The sequence below is a fragment of the Macrotis lagotis genome, chromosome 1 (assembly GCF_037893015.1).
Source record: "Macrotis lagotis isolate mMagLag1 chromosome 1, bilby.v1.9.chrom.fasta, whole genome shotgun sequence".
NCBI lineage: Eukaryota > Metazoa > Chordata > Mammalia > Peramelemorphia > Peramelidae > Macrotis > Macrotis lagotis.
Window position 1 is genome coordinate 309428080 of NC_133658.1, and position 17888 is coordinate 309445967.

Genomic DNA, 17888 nt, shown 5'->3' on the forward strand with positions numbered 1-17888 from the left:
ATAGGTATCAACCAGCAGATTTGGGATTTGGTGCCTGACCCTTTGATTCCAAATCTCTTTCCAAGATACTAAACTGCCATCATTTTTATCACTCACTGATTCCAAGTCAAAGATAGACTAAATGTCATCTCCTCTGTCACCTCTTTCCTGATCTCTCCAACAAGAAGTAAACTCTTTAGGCATGATAACTAGCGTACTGAAGTTGGAATCAAGAAAACTTGTAATTTATTTTTACATTAAAACCTTTAGGGACAGCTAGGTGGCGCAGTGGAAAAAGCACCGGCCCTGGAGTCAGGACTACCTGAGTTTAAATCTGACCTCAGACACTTAATAATTACCCAGCTGTATGACCTTGGGTAAGCTACTTAACACCATTTGCCTTGCCAAAAAACCCCTAAAAACCTTTAGTACCTTCCTCACAGGGTAGTTTTGATGCTCAAATCAGATAAGTAAAGTACTTAGCCAACCTCAAAATTCAATATATTAACCTATACCAGACTGTGTGCTGTCTTGGGTAGGGGAGAGAGAGAAGGAATGTATGTAGAAAATTTGGAATTCAAAATCTTTCAAAAAAATTGAATGTTGAAAAGTTCTTTACTTGTACTTGGAAAAAATAAAATATTGAATTTTTTAATGAATAAAAAAGAGGAGAAAAAATTTTTAAAAACTACCTCACTATATACTGTAAATGTCACTTAATGTGACTTTCTCATAGCATTTTTATGGTCTTATTCATATTTGATTACTCACATGCACATCAGATTCTTCTACTAGATTGAGGGCATTGTGTCAGAGTTGGAATTTGCTGGATTTGGAGTCTGGAAATATAGGTTCAAATCATATCTCACATCTCAATACTGTATGAATTTACGCAAATCACTGCCAGTGGGCTTCATTTTTTTCAAATGAGGGAAGTGAGCTAGACAGCTTTAAACATTCCTTTCAGTTCTCTTAAGTTCCCATGAATGTTGCTGCTCCTAAAAGGGAGTTCCACTTTATATATACTTGGAATGATGCTTTCTCCACAGTGCTTGCTTAATAATTGTTTGTTGCATAAGTGAACTTCAACCAACTTTGGAATTAATGACTGAGCCAACCAGCTTCTTCTGGATATTTTCTCTGGATAACAATTTGGATCTCTAGATCCAAAGGCCCTGATTAAAAGAGTCCAGAGGCCAAGCTATGATCATGGAGGAGGTGAAGGGTAATTACCTACATGGCATGGTTTGGTGGATACTGAGAATATATTATTTGAATTCCAGCTCTTCTATGAACTTGAGCAAATCACTTAACCTTATGCAGACTCAGTTTCCTCATCTGTAAAATAGAAGGATTGAACCAAATGACATCTAAGTCCTTCTAGAAAGAAGTCTTATGATAACAGTCTGTTCTCCCTCCCAAATATCTTCCACCAGTCCTTCTAGATGTCTGAAATTACAGAAATTACAAATATAAAGCTACATTTCTTGGTATCAAAGTATGACAACTATTAAAATCCACCTCATGAAACAGATAAGCACACTGAATTAGGAGCATGACTTATTCACACTAAGGTGTTTATCAAATTATTTATTGCCCTTACGGAGCTTGTAAATCTAACTGTGAAGGAAAAAAAACTAGCATGCATGTCAAGTTATTCAATACAAGAATAAAATTTAAAAAAAGTTCAAAGATTTAGAGCCAGAAGAAAATTTAGTTCAACCTCTTCATTATACAAATAAGAAAACACATCTAGAGAGGTTAATTAACTTGCTCAGAATACTATAGGTAGCAAGTAGCAAAGGTCACCAGGGGTACAAGATTCAACAAATAAGCACTTTAAAAGAACCTACTGTGTTCCAGATACTGAATTATCCTGGAATACAAAGAACAAAATGAAGAAATCCTTACTTTCAAGGAGCTTTCATTTAAATGGGGGGAAACATCATGCACACCTGTTTTGTTACTGAATCATTTTTCAGTTGTGTCTGACTCTTCTTGGTCCCATTTGGGGTTTTCTTGGCATAGATATTGCAATGGTTTGCCATTTCCTTCTCCACATCCCATTTTACAGATGAGAAAACTGAGGCAAATATGGTTAAGTGGCCTCCCCACAGTCACACAGTTAGGTCAGATATGAATTTAGAAAGATAAGTCTGCCCTTATTTTTTACTGGATATTTGTTGCTCTCTCCTTATCTCTTCATTGTGATAACATATGTTTTCAAAGTATCACATACCTTGTCATATAATCCTCAAGCATTCAATGTGAAGCTCTATGACCCTGGGTTTATCCTTTTATTCCTTTCAGTCTCAGTTTCCTTATCTGTAAAATGAAGATAATAATAGCAGCATTTATTTCCAGGCTCAACAATCCTTTGTTTGTCTTCCCTTTCTCATTTGTTTCCTACCTATCTTTCCAGTCTTCTTCTAGCTTGCTACCTTTCATATACTCTACCATACAGTGACACTGGTCTCCTTGCTGTCCTTCACACAAGCCTCTCCATCATCTGACTCCTTACCTTTTCCTTGGCTATCCCACAGGACTGGAATTTTATCTCTCCTCATCTCCACCTATTGGTCATCCTGACTTCTTCAAATTCCAGCTAAAATTTTGCCTTCTATAAGAAGCTTTTTCCAATCCCTCTTAATGCTCTATGATTAGTTACAATTTAACACACACACATGTATATATATATACATATATATATATGCAAAATACAATATACCATATTTTTTCCAGAGCCATACACAGCACAGATATATAGGCGAAAACTACTAGGTAACCAATCTCCTCAGAGTTACACTACTTTGTCACTAATAGAACTCATTTGGGGTCTCAGAATCATGGATTCTCAGAGTTCTAAGGTTACCTCAGAACAGGAATCCCCTCCACAATGTCTCTGAGAAATAGTCATCTAGCCTTCACTTGAAATGATAGAAAACTCCACTTGTCAACTATCCCTCCTTCCTACACAGTTTGAAACCTCAGTTTATAGTTCAGTTAGGGGAACACCAATCCAGAGACCAAGGCAATCCCTGATTTTATCTGTTGTCTGCAGGCATCCCTTCAGAGTGGGACAGAGGCAATGCCCTTGTTAAGGCTATTGGTAAAGGCAACTGCCATCCTGCTCCCATAGCTGAATCGTCATGCCTTTCTGATTTTGATTATTTTGATCATGTTAACTTGAGAGAGAATCCTGCCATTTGGTAGATGTTTCAAAGAATCTCTTAAAAACAATCCAGATGCCATTTTCCTAGCACTGATATATGCTGCTGACCCTCCTGATTCATTAGTTGGGGCAGGAATTATGGCAGGATTCCCATTTTAGCCTTAAGAAAGGAGTTCAAAATTTGGTGCCTTATTCCTGCTTACTGTTTCCATGGGATCTATGAAGCCGGCAGAGTCCTCTGACAGCCCTGTGCCCATCTTATCTCCCTGTTCCTTACCACCAAGTGACCCAAACAAACCAGGTGAGCTTCAGTGTAAGGTCACAGCAGAAGTGTTTCCATTTTAACCAAGCTGCTTAGCTAGATGAAGCAAATATGTCTCTGCTCCCTGCTGGAGAAGCTAGCCTATCTTCAATAATTTCTGAACGTTGACAGATAATTTAGAAAGATTGGATATTTCACCACCCGGGGACTGCCCTTCTCAACCACAGGCAATCAGTTACTGCAGGCCAACCAGAGACTATGTGGAGGCCCCTGGCCCCCTCACGCCTTTATGATCAGACTCCAGCGTCTTGGAAAATATTGCTTGAATTTATTTATATAATCACTTTAGGAAGGCAGTGAGTTATTGTGAAGTCAGCATTCTTCCATCTTCTATCTTACTAATCCTTTGTTTGAGATTCTGCTCGAAGGACTCCGATTACTAATATAATTACATGCTACCAGAGAAAGGTTAATCAAAAAAAAATTAAACTGCTTCCCATATTGTATTTTCCACCCAGTACCATCCTTCTCCTAAAAGCAAGGGCTGACATAAATCAATTAGGTACCGATTTTATGACTACCTTCATTTAGGGAAGTATGGACTTATGATACCATCCTAACATGGATTTAAATCACCTTAAAGCACATGTATAATCTATATCTGATTGCTTACCATCTCAGGGAGGGGGGAATGGAAAAACAGAGGGATGGATAGAATTTGGAACTCAAAACTTTAAATAAAAATATTAAAATACATGTATATATATATAGACATATATAATAAATCACCTTAAAGGTAAAAATTTTAGCACCTCATCTTAGAATTCCTTCAGTGATGGCAAACATGATCTCTGGTCTGTTTCAATAATAGCCAAACACAATAGTAGCAGGGCAACTCTGTCCTGAATATATGTAACTTAGGTAGAACCTTTGAAAAGCTGGCCAATGAAAATTTCCCAGAGCTCTAGGTGGTTTTATTGATATTTGTGAATCAGGAAAAAAATGTGACTTCCTTTCTTCTATCATCAAATTAATGTGAAACTAAATAAGATCCTGCCTTGTATTAGTCCATAAAGTAGTTTCTCACACAGAAGAGGATTCATGCTGTTGCCTGCAAATAATCTGGCTTTGTAGGTGGAGAGGAGAATGGCGAATTGTCAGAATGTCTCATCCAAGAGACAAAAAAATCAGATGGATCAATAACTTTGATTCTTCCTCAGGTTCTGAGTCTATAAAAAGATTAAGACAGGATTATAATGAGAAGGAAAGAAGAGAAACAAGGGGGGAAAAGGTGTCTTCTGTCCATATCCAAGCTGAAAGTAAATTCTGTGAGCAGAAAGGGGAGAAGAGATTGGACAATCAAGATGAGGCAATTCAGAACAAGGTAATAATAAAGTGGCTACTGTATGCCACCTATATACAAAAATAGAAAGTTCAGATATATACCCAAATGTGGTGACACTTTTTGTACTAGCAAAGAAAAAGAGACCAATTAGAATCATAAGGGCATGGGTTCACAGATTAGTACTGAAAGAGGCTTCATATCTCAAGTCTAGTTAAGTGACTTGCCCAAGGTAACAACATAGCTGGTAAATTTTAGAACTCAGATTCTCTGAGTTAAGGGCCACTGTTGTTTCCCAAAAATGGAGGAATGGATAAATAAATTGTAGTAAATGAATGTAATAAAATATAGCTATGCTAAAAAAAATTATAGGAAGTAATAAAAAGAGAGAAAAAAACAGAACCATTAAGAAAAGTATTCAAAACTACAGTAAGGTAAATGGAAAGAATGAAAAAAATTGAAAATGAATAGCATGCACTCCTTGGACCATTACAGTTAATCTTCCATCTCCTACTGATTGTGACCCCTTTGGATAGGTGGTAAGGGGCCAGGTTGACAACCCCAACTACAATTTCCTCTTTACTGGAGACTTCAATGTTCTCTTGAACCTGTCTGATCTCCTATCTAAGATGAGAAAACAATTGATATTTTCCTCTGATCTCCACCACACCTACCATCTCCTGCTGCATGTCACCTGAGCAAAGACTGCAAGAAGTTGGCTATGTGACTTCCAATTATGCCAGCACAAAGCTGAATTCATCTCTTGCTGCCAGTCTGATCTCTTGTCTTCCATGTAGAGTGCTTCTAGTTTGGAAGAGGAGAGACATCTTTGACCTTAGAATTTGTATCTTCTTATCCCTTGAGGGAAGGGAAAGAAAGTCAGAGGGAGGGGAGCAGGTGGGACTTTTGTCTCCTGCCTAATCTCTAGCCTTCAGAGGGAAGAGGAATAGTGATAGGGCTCACCTGTCTCACAATTTGACTGTCTTTCATCTCCATTTTACTTTTCTGCTCTCTGATATTTGAACCTTCTCACACTTGGTCATATCCTACACATCCTAGTGATTCTGAATCTCTGCAGGAAATCATCAAATCCTATTCCCCACAAATGTACTATTTCTATGTTGAAAAATTCTGAAATTCCCTTCTCTTCTCAAAACTAATGACTCTGCCTTCCATACTAAGGCCTGAACTTGCTCCACATCATGATCTCCATTCCCTTGAATTTTTAGTTCTCCTCCAGTCTCTCTGACTTTTTCTCTTTCTTGACCCCTTTGTGAATAAGTTCATTTTTCACTTCCTTCTTCTCTTGCATCTCTGGTTCCCTTATCACATCACCAATTATACCCTGCCAAGTCTCAATTTTGGTTTACTCCTACCAACCACTACTTTTGTCTTCACCTTTACACATATGCTAGAGTAATGATGGAGATAATCATACAACTGTTCTCAATAAGTCCATTACAAATTTATTTTATGCAACCTCCATTGGACCCTTACTACTTCTGGAACCCTTCCATACCTTCCTTATGAATTCACTATCCCACTTTCAACATTGCCTTTTCCAAACCTTTTCACCCTAATTCAAACCTTCTGTGGCTCTCCTTTCTCCCACCCTCTTAGATGAGAACCTTAACTCAATTTTATAAGAAAATATTGAAACCATCCACCAAGAATTACCTTTTATCCCTTCTGCTTCATCTCATAACTCTCAAGTAACTTATCAGTTACACCTTCTTCATCCCTCTCTTATAAGAAAAGGTCTTCTTCCTTCTTACCAAGGCCAACCCTTCTACCTGCTCAAGTGATCCTATTCTATTCCTTCTCCTTCAACATATTACTCCCTCCTTCATCCTTACTCTATCACTTATTTTCATTTCTCCCTGTATGCTAGCTCCTTCCCTATTGCCTGAAAACATCTACAAGTCCCCCATTCTCAATTCACCATCACCTATACATCTTCTAGCCTCTGTGATTAAATTGCTTGAGAAGTCTAGTTGCAGTTGTCTCCACTTTGTCTCTTCTCACTCACTTCTTAATTCATTGCAATCCAGTTTTGAACCTTGTTTCACCAAAACTCCTTTCCAAGTCTACCAGTGATCTTACCAAATCCAATGACCTTTTTTCTCAATCCTCTTTCTCCTTGACCTCTCTGCAGTCTTTGACAGTGTATTATAACATCCTATTCTCTATACTATCCTCTAAGTTTTCAAGTCACCATTCTTTCCTGATTCTTCTCCTACCTATTAGGTCATTCCTTCTTAGTCTCCTTTGTTGGCTTATGATCTGGATCATGCCCTCTAACTATAGGTGTCCCTCAGGGTTCTGTCCTGGATCCTTTATACTTCTCCCTCTACGCTACTTCACCTGATGATCTCCTTACTCCCATATACTTAATTACCATTTCTAGACTAATGATTCTCAAATCTACCTCTTTTGCTCTAGTGTCTCTGCTGACCTCTAGCCTCACATTTTCAACATCCAAACTAAATGTCCAGTAAACAACTTAAACTCAACATGTCCAAAACTTGAACTTACTATTGTTCTCCATTAGCTCCTTCCTACTATCTTCCCTATTATTTTAAAATAAATTCATTTTCCTAGTCCCTCTGATTCATAACCTAGTGATCATCCTAGACTCCTCACTATCTCTCATCCCCCCCATATCTCACCTGTTGCCAAAGACTGTCAATTTTACCTTTGCAACATCTTTCTAATATGCCCCCTTCTCTCCTCTGATTCTGACACTACTCTGGTATAAGACCTCATCACCTTATGCTTGGACTTTTGCAATAGTCTACTGATGTGTCCGATAAATTCAAGTGTCTCCTACTCTGATCCATTTGCCACCAAAGAGATTTTTCTAAAGTACAGGTCTGACTATGTCAGACTACTCTATAAATTCCAATATCTCTCCATCACCTCCAGGATCAAATACAAAATCTTTTGTTTGGTATTCGAAGCCTTTCATAGCTTGTCCTCTTCCTATCTTTCCAGTCTTCTTATACCTTCTCACTACACTTAGTTTATGATACAATGACTTTAGCCCACTCACTTGCAAAGTGAGTTCCATAAACAAGATTTCATGTCTTCACACCTGACATTATCTCTGGCTGTCTCCTGTGCCTGAAAAGCTCTTCCCCTTCACCCCAACTATTGACCTCTCTGGCTTTCTTCAAGTCCCAGTTCAAATCCCACCTTCTACAGGAACACTTTCCAAACCCCTCTTAATTCTAGTGCCTTCTCTCATTTCATTCTTCCCTATTTATCTTGTATTTAGTTTGCATATACATATTTGCCTATCATCTCCTCCATTAGAGTATTAGAGCTCTTTGAGGGCAGGTACTGTCTTTTGTCTTTTTTTAATACAACACTTTAATATATAAGCACTTAGGGCACATAGTAGGTATTTCATAAGTGTTTATTGATTGAGTACTTAATCATAATGACCAAACTTAGCCTGAAAAAGAAATATGGAAATTTACCCTCCTTACTTCTTTGCAGAGTAAAAGGAGCCTAGAATCTGAATGTGTAATATTTGTATTAAAATGATTTTCAAGTCATGAAAATTCTTTGTCTTTTTTAAATTCATAATTAAAAGAAATGCTAATTTTCATTCAGATTAGTGAAAATAAATATGTGACTTTTCCCCTTTGGACTCCATAAATCCAAGGGCTGGCAAATGCTGTCAGACTTGTTAGTAATAAGTTTTTTTCTCATTCTTTTCTATTCTTTTTATTCATTCTTTTAAGGCTGGCTTTCTGGGTGGGAAGGAGTGGAGGAATATATGCAGAAGTGGAAAACAAAAGATATAAAAATAAAAGAAATTAATAAATATTTTAATGGTACCTAACATAAATCTATCTCCAAATCAGAATTTGGTTAAAGATAGGTAAAATATTTCCTCCAGAGAAGGTAACAGATGAACATGTGCACATTATACTAATGGGATTTCCTTTATAGTTGTGAGGCACAACAATATGTAGTCAGAAGATCCTATTTCTTTCTCTTCTTTCTTCAATTCACTGACTTACTAAACTGCCCATTAGAACTGGGTCAGCCATCAATAATCTTAACTGATGATGGTTATTCTGCTCCAGGATGGATTTATATTGATGGACAGCTCAGCAGACAGTGATGAGGGATGTAAACAAGGATGCTGGGAGATGCTAAACATATGTTCTTTCTCTTTTTCCTTCCTTCTCTTACCTTTCTATCCCACCCTCTAATTCAACACAATCAGAACATCTTAAAAGTCTAAAAATACATCATAAATATGATGTAGTATAGAGATGCTACTGTGTGATTCAAAGAGAGGAAAAATTGTTAACTCTAGCCTCTTCTCTCTCTACCCTTCTTCAAGGGAGATTTGATTTCCTTCCCTGAGGGGAAGCAGGAGGTTGGAACTAGAAGCTTGGCCACTCTGCTTTCCTCAGAAATAGTAGGTACTGAGCTAGAATTTATTTATCTGATCCTTTAAATATTATTAGTCTAGGGAATAGTTTTTAGATTCAGTCTAAGTTTCTGATAACTGTTTATTAATTGAGCGAAGCTCTTCCTCACATGCTTGATTCCACACTCCCCCAAAATTGAACTCCTAGATCTCAAGCTTCTTTTGTTTTGAAGGCTGAGCAAAGGAGTTTGAATGTTAACTAGAAGACAATGAAGAACCACTGAGGAGGGGGGATAAAGAAAAGAGAGTAGAATAGGAATGGAACCTGAAACATGATTTCAGCTCTTTAAAAGAAAGTTATATGGAAGAGAGATTAAACTTGTTTTGTGTCCCCAGAAGGCAGAACAAGAAGCATTGTAAAGACATTTCAGAGACAGATTTTTGCTTGATAGAAAGAAATCCTTGCTTACATTTAAAAATACTGCCATATGAAGTTATGGATGCCCCTTTGTTGAAAGTCTTCAGGAAGATACTGTGTATATGTATATATGTGTGTATACATATATGTATATATATATATATGTGTGTGTGTGTGTGTGTTTGTATAATTTTTATAGAGCTTGTTTAGTGGCTCATAACTTTCCAGTGAAAAATAAAACCGAGACATCTTAGCATCTTACTGTTATATAAGCTGTGATGTTATGAAAAGGATTCTTTTGTGGTCAGTGGGTTGGACTCATTTTCTTTTCTTTCCAGCTATGCAATCATATGATTCTGCCAACAGTCTAGTTCAGTCTTTCATCATGTTTCATCTAGACTACTATATTATCTTCCTAATTAGTCTTCTCACCTCCCTCTTTAATCTATGGAGACTTGGAGATTTGGAATGGCTGTCAAGCTAATGTCCTACAGCCCAAGTCTTGTCACATCACTCCTCTACTCTAAAATCTTTAATGATTCCCCATCACCTGTAGGACAAAGTAGAAATTCTTTAGTTTAGCATCAAAAGTCTTGAAATTTGTCTTCAAACTTATTCCTGTCTTATGCCATATCATTATCATTATTATCATCATCATCATTATTCTTCTTCATTCACTGTTTCAGTCAAACTGGGTTACAAGCTATTTCCTACACAGAACATGGCATGTCATGATTCTACATATTCAATTAGACCATGCTTGAAGTATGCAACTCCTTCATCTCTACAATCCTTATCTTCCCTCCGGATTTAGCTCAGATGCCACTTCCTCCATGAAGGCTTCCCTGACACCCCCAACCCTACCCCAGAGAGGAGTTTTTAACTTTTTTCCAAGTCATGGACCCCTTTGGTGAAACCTATGTACCCTCATATAAAATAAAATGCATAGCATTACAAAGGAAGCCAATTATATTGAAATAAAGATGTAATTTTTCTCATCCAAATTTACAGAAAAGTTAGGGGTTGATAGATCCAAGTTAAAAACTGTTTTCCACAACTAAAAGAGTTCTTCCCTTCCTCAACTTTTCCCCAAGTACTTCGTCTATATCTCTCCTTTGTCCCCTATAAAGTGGCATTAATCTTATACTGTACCTGTAGCCATCCCAAGTAGAAAGTAAGCTCCTTGAGAGCAGGGCTTGTTCCTTTTTGTCTTTGTATCTCCAGCATCAGCACAATGTCTTCTATGATAGAATAATGATGGTTAAATATGAATTTTCTGAATTTATTCTCCTAATATGTCTAATTACAAAAAAAAATTGACATTCTAAATACAATTTCCTTTTTTGTTTTCCTTCACAAAACATTTCCAGAAATATTTCATTCAACCTGGACTATTAGGATTGGGAAGAACCTTAGTCTAGTGCAGGCCTGTCCATGCCAGCCACAGGCAGTCTGCAGTGTGATTTTTATGCAGCCTGTCTGTGGGTGAAAAAATGAAATAATAATTTGCATATAATGCATATTAGATTTTGATCTAATATAGTTGATGTTAATTTTCTTTAGTGTTTTTAAGCAGTATTATATTCAGACCAAATTGCTCAGAATTTGTGATCACTCCTGTGGGATGTGTTCTATCTGTATGATGCCGACTAGTTGGTATGCACCTACCTTTATATTATTGTGTTGTCACTTTGTTGTTTTGTATTTGCTTTTGCACTTCATGTCTTCACTTATCATATTGATGACATCCATTCTCTGACTTCCTAAGAAGTTAAAAGTACCATGACTTTTTGTGGCACTTGCTAAACTTAACTAAGGTAAGACTATAAATTAACTATTATATTAGTGTTCTGTACTTTTTTATTCTTGGTGAGGCCTTCAAATAATTATTTTATTTTAACATGGCCCTAAGATAACCTAAGGTTGGACAGCCCTGATCTAGAGTAACCCACTCGGGAAAATAGTAGAAAGAGTTCCAGGCTAAGAGTCTGAAGAATCCCAGAGATTAGCACAGTACCTTGTACCTATTATGTGACTCTTATCTAGGGCTCTAGATGCTTCATAAATGCTGGATAAGGGAGTTAGATGGTGCAGTGAATGAAGAGTTGGACCTAAAATCAGAAAGACTCCTTTTTCTGAATTCAAATTTGACTTCAGACACTTAACTAGTTGTTTGACCCTGGGCAAGTCACTGTTTATCTGAGTTTCCTCATGTGGAAAAATGAGCTGGAAAAGGAAATGGCAAACCACTCTAGTGTCTTTGCCAAGAAAACTCCAAATACAGTCAAAAGTTGGACATGACTGAAATGGTTGAACAACCTTTCTCTCATACTTGGAGAATTTAATTCAATCTGGTTTGGGATTTTTAACACTTGCTGACTGTTTAGAATTTTGGAACTTGGTGCTAGAAGGAAACTAATCTATTCCAATCCCCTCATTTTACAGAGGGAACTATGATATAACCTGCCAAAGTCACCCAATTAGTAAATAACAAATGACTCTAAGTCATCTGACTCACTAGACTAGAGAGCATCCCTTACTCTACACCACACTGACTCCTATCACAGGTTTCTTGTAAACACAATCATCTCAAATCTTCATTCCTGCTACTTTGTCTTGTTTTTCCTTCTCTGTAGTATACATTGATTGTTTTTCTAGCCACCGTACCTAAGAATTTTCAAGACTTGTTCTCTTTACTTTTCACTTGAATATACTGAGAAAAGGGTAATAGTTCCATAAGTTATCTTAGGTTTTCCCCCTTAGACTTCATTGTTTCACAGGACATTATTTTTTTACAGTCAAAGTATCTTCTTATCTTTCTCACTCCACCAACAAATGTATGGAGCAAAAATGACAAAAACTCAATCTCACTGAATTTGGAGTCAATAGTTTGCCCTCCTACCTATGTGATATTGAACAAACTTAAACTCTCTGGACCCCACTCAATCTTCTCATCTGTAAAATGAAGGAGCTAGAAAAGATGATCTAAGCTGCAAATGCTTTGACTCAATCAGAACCAGATCATTTGGTTCAACTTCAGTTTTCATTTATTTATTTATTGCTCTTAACTTTACAAAGCACTTTCACTCACTACAGCACTATGAGAAAAGCAGTTCAAATATTATTCCTATTTTATAGATAAGGAAATTAATAATAATCCCCCTTCCCCTAAGAGTTCAAGTGACTTGACAAATCTAGTAGGTGCACATTGTATCTCATCCCTTGACCAATTGCTTATGCCTCACTGCTTCTGAAGAACTCCAGATATCCATTAGTTTTCCCATCTTTATGTGAGATGTTATTGAACTTATTACCCTGTGTGTCTACAACAGCTTCTTCTGAGACTGAGAACTACTAGTTGTCTTGGAAATGGTCAGGCTAGGAGAGGAGAGACCTGAGTAGTCCCATGTGGTTTCCCTGAGGGTGGCCAGAGCTGCTGCCAGAAGAGGTTATTTTCCTTTGCCCCTAGATTAAACAAGGCTTTCACTTACTAGCACAGTAGTAGAGGATTTCAAGACAAAGTACTATGCTTTCATCCTGGCCAAGTCATTTAATTTGTCTGTGACTTATTTCCTTCCCTTCCTCCCTCACCCCAGTAAAATGAAGAGGTTAAGTTACTATATTTCTAAGGGTCCTTTTGGGATCCAATATTCTGTAATCAAGATAGATAGATAGATAGATAGATAGATAGATAGATAGATAGATAGATAGATAGATAGATGGGATAAATAATAATGTCTGTCCTTTGCTCTCAAAAAAGATCATGTTATCAGGGAGGTGACACCATGACATGCATGTGAATTGGATTTGAATGAGAAGATGCTGTGCTAAGTCACAAGTCTCATTTTCTCCTCTGAAACCATCTCAGTCCGGTGGCCAGATATGGATCAGGATGACTGGAGATGGCCCTGGATGCAAGGCAATCAGGGTTAAGTGACTTGTCCAAAGTCACACAGCTAGAAAGTGTCAGGTGTCCAAGGCCAGATTTGAACTCCAGGACTGGTATCCACTGCACCGCTTCGCTGCAGGGAGAGAGAGAGAGAGAGAGAGAGAGAGAGAGAGATGATAGCTAGATGAATTATATATTTTAATACATATACATGTATATATTTACATACATAAATACATAGGGTGTGTGTTTATATATATGTGTGTGTGTGTATATATATATTTCTCTCCAAGCAAACTCGCCTTTTTCAGGCAGGTTATGAAAGCAGAAGCCAAGATAGGCTGGAGTGGCACCTCTTGTTTTAGAGTTCAGAGCTCACCCATTCCAAGTACCCTAGGGACCCCCACTTTTCTATCTTGTCTCCTCTTTCTTTCCTTGTCTTCCTTTCAAAGTCTCAAGTGAAAGGAGAAGGTGATCAGTGAAAAAGTGTGTGGTCAGTGAAGGAAGTGGGACCTATCCAAAGACCCTATAGTTTAGCCAAAAGGGTTTTGGTATTGAGTTTGGAAAGTAATATCAGATGCCAGCTCTAGAATGTCTTAGCACTTTGACACATTGGATTTTATCTCTATAAGGTTCAGTATACTCATTTGTGAAATGAAGTATTTTCCTGCCTATCTCACAGAGTAGTTATAAGGAAAAAACTTACAATCACAATTTGGGGATGAAAATTATCTAGTTCAGTTTCCTCATTTTATAGAGGAAGAAACTGAGGCCCAGGAATGTTAAATTATTTTGCCAAAGTTATAAAGATAGTAAGCTTCAGATCTGAACTTAAAACCTGGGTCCTCTGACTCCTTTGCCAGAATTCTATCCATTCTATCATGTTGTCTCATCCTTTGAAAACCTTAAAGGGATTTAAATATATGAGTTCTTATATATTAGTGCATGAATTAATGGGCACTATGCTAAGCTCTGGAGATACAATGATAAGATAATACCTGTCCTCAAGGAGCTTACTTTCTAACGACCTTTTGGTTGTGTTTTCCTCACCTGATACTCAAAATAAAAGGAGTTTGGAATAGGGAATTGAATAGTGTATAAACCTGTCATAAATTTATAAAGAAAAAGTGGCAAATCAACCAAAGCCAGCAGCAAGTAGAGGAGAAGTTTACAGACTCTTCGCTGATACCTCTGGGGCTAAAACTGACGAGACAGAAGGGGGCCAACAGGATTGCCAGTTGTTTGGCCAGTCAAAATGACTTATTATAGAGCTGGATGGCAAGGGAGTAAAAAGGAAGAAGGCAAAAATTGTATCATTGATTTTTCTAGCGCACATAGCCAACAATGTTATTTCCAGAGCTATCCTTTTTGAAATTAAATTAAATAAAGTTTAGTTCAGTTTGTCAATTTTCTGAAAACCATTTTGATTTGATTTTCTGCACAGATCACAACTTTTCCTTGTAGTAAAAGGGCTTCCCTTCCTCCCTCTCCTGCTTTTTTTTGGTTAAATATTATTATGTTAAGAGGGACTCCCAGATTTCTATGACATTCCACAATTTAAAGAACTGTTTAACTCAATGAGATGTCAATCTTCACTTTCAACATCCAAAACCATTGGTTGAACAAGCCAAACCTTGGTTTCAGAAGCTATTACTGTATGCATGAGTGAAAACCTCTGGACTCTGGTTATAAAGTCTGATTCATAAGTACAGTTTAAAAGGTGCTAGATTATCAACCTTGTCTTATAGGAATATTCTTTGAAAAAGTTAAATGCACATTCCATTTGTGTTCCAATTATGGGATTTTTTTTTCCTTTCAAAACAATAGAAATGTCCATTATTTCCAGGAAAAAAAACATAATCTATAAACCTTCCTCAAGGAGGAGTGTTTTTCAAGCCCAAACTAGCCAGTGTAAGGGTCTAATAATATCCGCTTGAAGGCCAGTCACTGGAGGGCAGAAGTAATAACCAGGCTGTCAGTCATCTTAACAAGCTTAAACAAATCATATTGACTTGGGATGCTGAACATGGTATGTGGAGTGGGGGTAGGGAAGGGGAGGTAGGGTTCTGTGTTAATAAAAGTACATTCCACAATCTACCACCAGCTCATTAAACTTGATGTGTCAACAATTGCCTCCACAATGTTTTAGGCTTTGGAAGTGAATGTTCATCTTTCTTGGACAAGATTACTTATTCAGATGTTTCCTTGGATGCAAGGAAAGAAAGGAGAATGACTATAACCTAGGAAGGCCAGGTAAAATAAATTGGCCAAAAATTATTTTTAAAGCAATTGTATTTAGTATTGAATATACCCCCCCCAAAACCCCAAAACAATTCCTGCTCTCAGGAACTTCACATTCTAATGGAGGGTGAAACTACTGTCACTGTTCTCAAGGACCTCACATTCTAATGGAGGAAACAACATTTAAATAACTATGAGGGTATGGGGAGAAGGAACAGGAAAGGTCTCCTGTGGAAAGTAGTATTTGACATTATTAATGAGAGAAATATAAATTAAAACAACTCTGAGGTACCACTTCAAATGGCAGGATGACAAAAAATGAAAATGACAAATACTGAATGAGAATTACAAGAATACTAATTCAAGACTGGTGAAACTGTGAACTGGTTAAGCCATTCTGGAATGCCATCTAGATCATGTCCCAGAAGTTCTTAAACTGTTTATATATCATTTCACCTATTGATACTGCTACTGGGAATATAACTTCCAAAGAGATCAAAGAAAAGAGAAAAGGACCAATATGTCAAAATATAGGTTTTTTGGTAGCAAAGAATTGGAAAGGGAGAGGATGTTCATCAATTGGGAAATGCTTGAATAATTTGTGATACACTGAAGTGGAATATTATTGTGCTCTAATGATGAAGGGAAGGGTTTCAGAAAAACCTGGTAAGACTTTATGAACTGATACAAAGTAGGGTAGATGCAGGAGAATAATATATACAATTATATCAATAATGTAAAGAGTCAACTTTTAGAAGACTGATCTTTCAAAGTTCCAAAGAACTCATGATGAAAAATACTAGTCACTTCCAGATAGAGAATTGATACACTCAGAATGCAATTGAAGCATATTTTTCTTCTATTTCTTACCCTTTTTGGTAAGAGAGTAGATGGCTAATACAGAAATTTCTTTTGTCTGTACATTCTTGAAATGAGTTTCATTGTTCTTGCCTTCTTAATGGGTGGAGGAGAGTCAGGAAAGAAACACAGAATTTAGAACAAAAAATAAAATAAAATGGAAATAAGTGAGTAAAAAGAAAGTGATATTTGAGTAGAATCTGAAAAAGATAGAACAATCTAGGTTAGGGAGACAGGCAGTAAAAGTCTCAGAGATGAGAAATGTTTTGTTGGAGGCAGAGCACAGAGGTCAAATTAACTGGATTTTAAAATACATGGGAGGGATTAAAATGTCAGAAGAATAAGAAGGAAAGAAGGGGTCAGGTTATGAAGAGCTTTAAATACCAAGCAGAGGACTTTATAATGTAACAACCTGTGACAAGGAATTGTCCAGTTTATCTACCTCCCCCACCCCCTGAATTTTGTAGTTCTCATTTTGGGAAAAAAAAGGAAAGTAATTTGAGATCATATCTGAGGGAGGGTAGGGAAGATGTGGATATAGTTTGGAGATATGGGAGAATAGGAAGAAAGGAGAGTGAAAGCTGTCATCCCCTTGCAGGGGAACTTCACTTGGCTGGCACCTAGGAACATTTTACCCTATATCTTAGAGGGATTCCTTTGATGGCACTAGACATGGAATTCTATTAAATTTATCATACTTGGATCTAGACTGCAGGCCTGGGTAACAGTTCCAGAAAAAGTTACTATGGTGACAGGGAAAATCAAAACAGAAACTCAGAAGGAGATAACAAAACCAAAGCTCCCACATCCAAACCCTCAAAGAAAAATATGAATTGGTCTCATATCCTGGAAGCACTCAAAAAAAAAGATATTAAAAATAAAATCAAAGAGGTACAGGAAAAAAATAAGAAAAGAAATGAGAGATACACAAGAAAATCATGAAGAAATAATAAACAGTTTAAAAACAGAATAAGCTAAATTGTAAAAAAAAAATCCACATTATACAGTTGAATAGGCCAAATGGAAAAAGTTGTACAAAAATTTACTGAAGAAGAGTCCCTTAAAAAAGTAGAATGGGCAAATGGAAAAGGAGGTACAAAAGCTCAATGAAGAAAATAACTCTTAAAAAAATTAGAATTGGACAAGTAGAAACTAATGACGCCATGAAACATCAAAAAGCAATAAAAACAAAATCAAAAAGAAAGGAAAAATATAGGAAAAAAATGTATATTGGGTTGTTGTGTCATATGTATTTCAGGCTAAGAGCTATGAAGGGTTAATACAGAAATAGTTATGTGCTTTAACAAGCAAGATGTGCTTCAGAGCTTAGACAAGGG

The 17888-nt window shown here is 36.9% G+C and overlaps 1 long non-coding RNA gene across 1 annotated transcript in view; it reads right to left on the bottom strand.

Annotated features, from left to right (window-relative positions):
• LOC141505506 (uncharacterized) overlaps positions 1–17888 on the bottom strand; it is a 207076-nt gene that overhangs the window by 8483 nt on the left and 180705 nt on the right. The window contains exons 4-6 of the long non-coding RNA XR_012473622.1: positions 11232–13585; positions 10716–10804; positions 2219–2304 (exon numbers count right to left, since the gene is read on the bottom strand). This is a non-coding gene — a long non-coding RNA (uncharacterized LOC141505506). The remainder of the gene's footprint in view (positions 1–2218; positions 2305–10715; positions 10805–11231; positions 13586–17888) is intronic.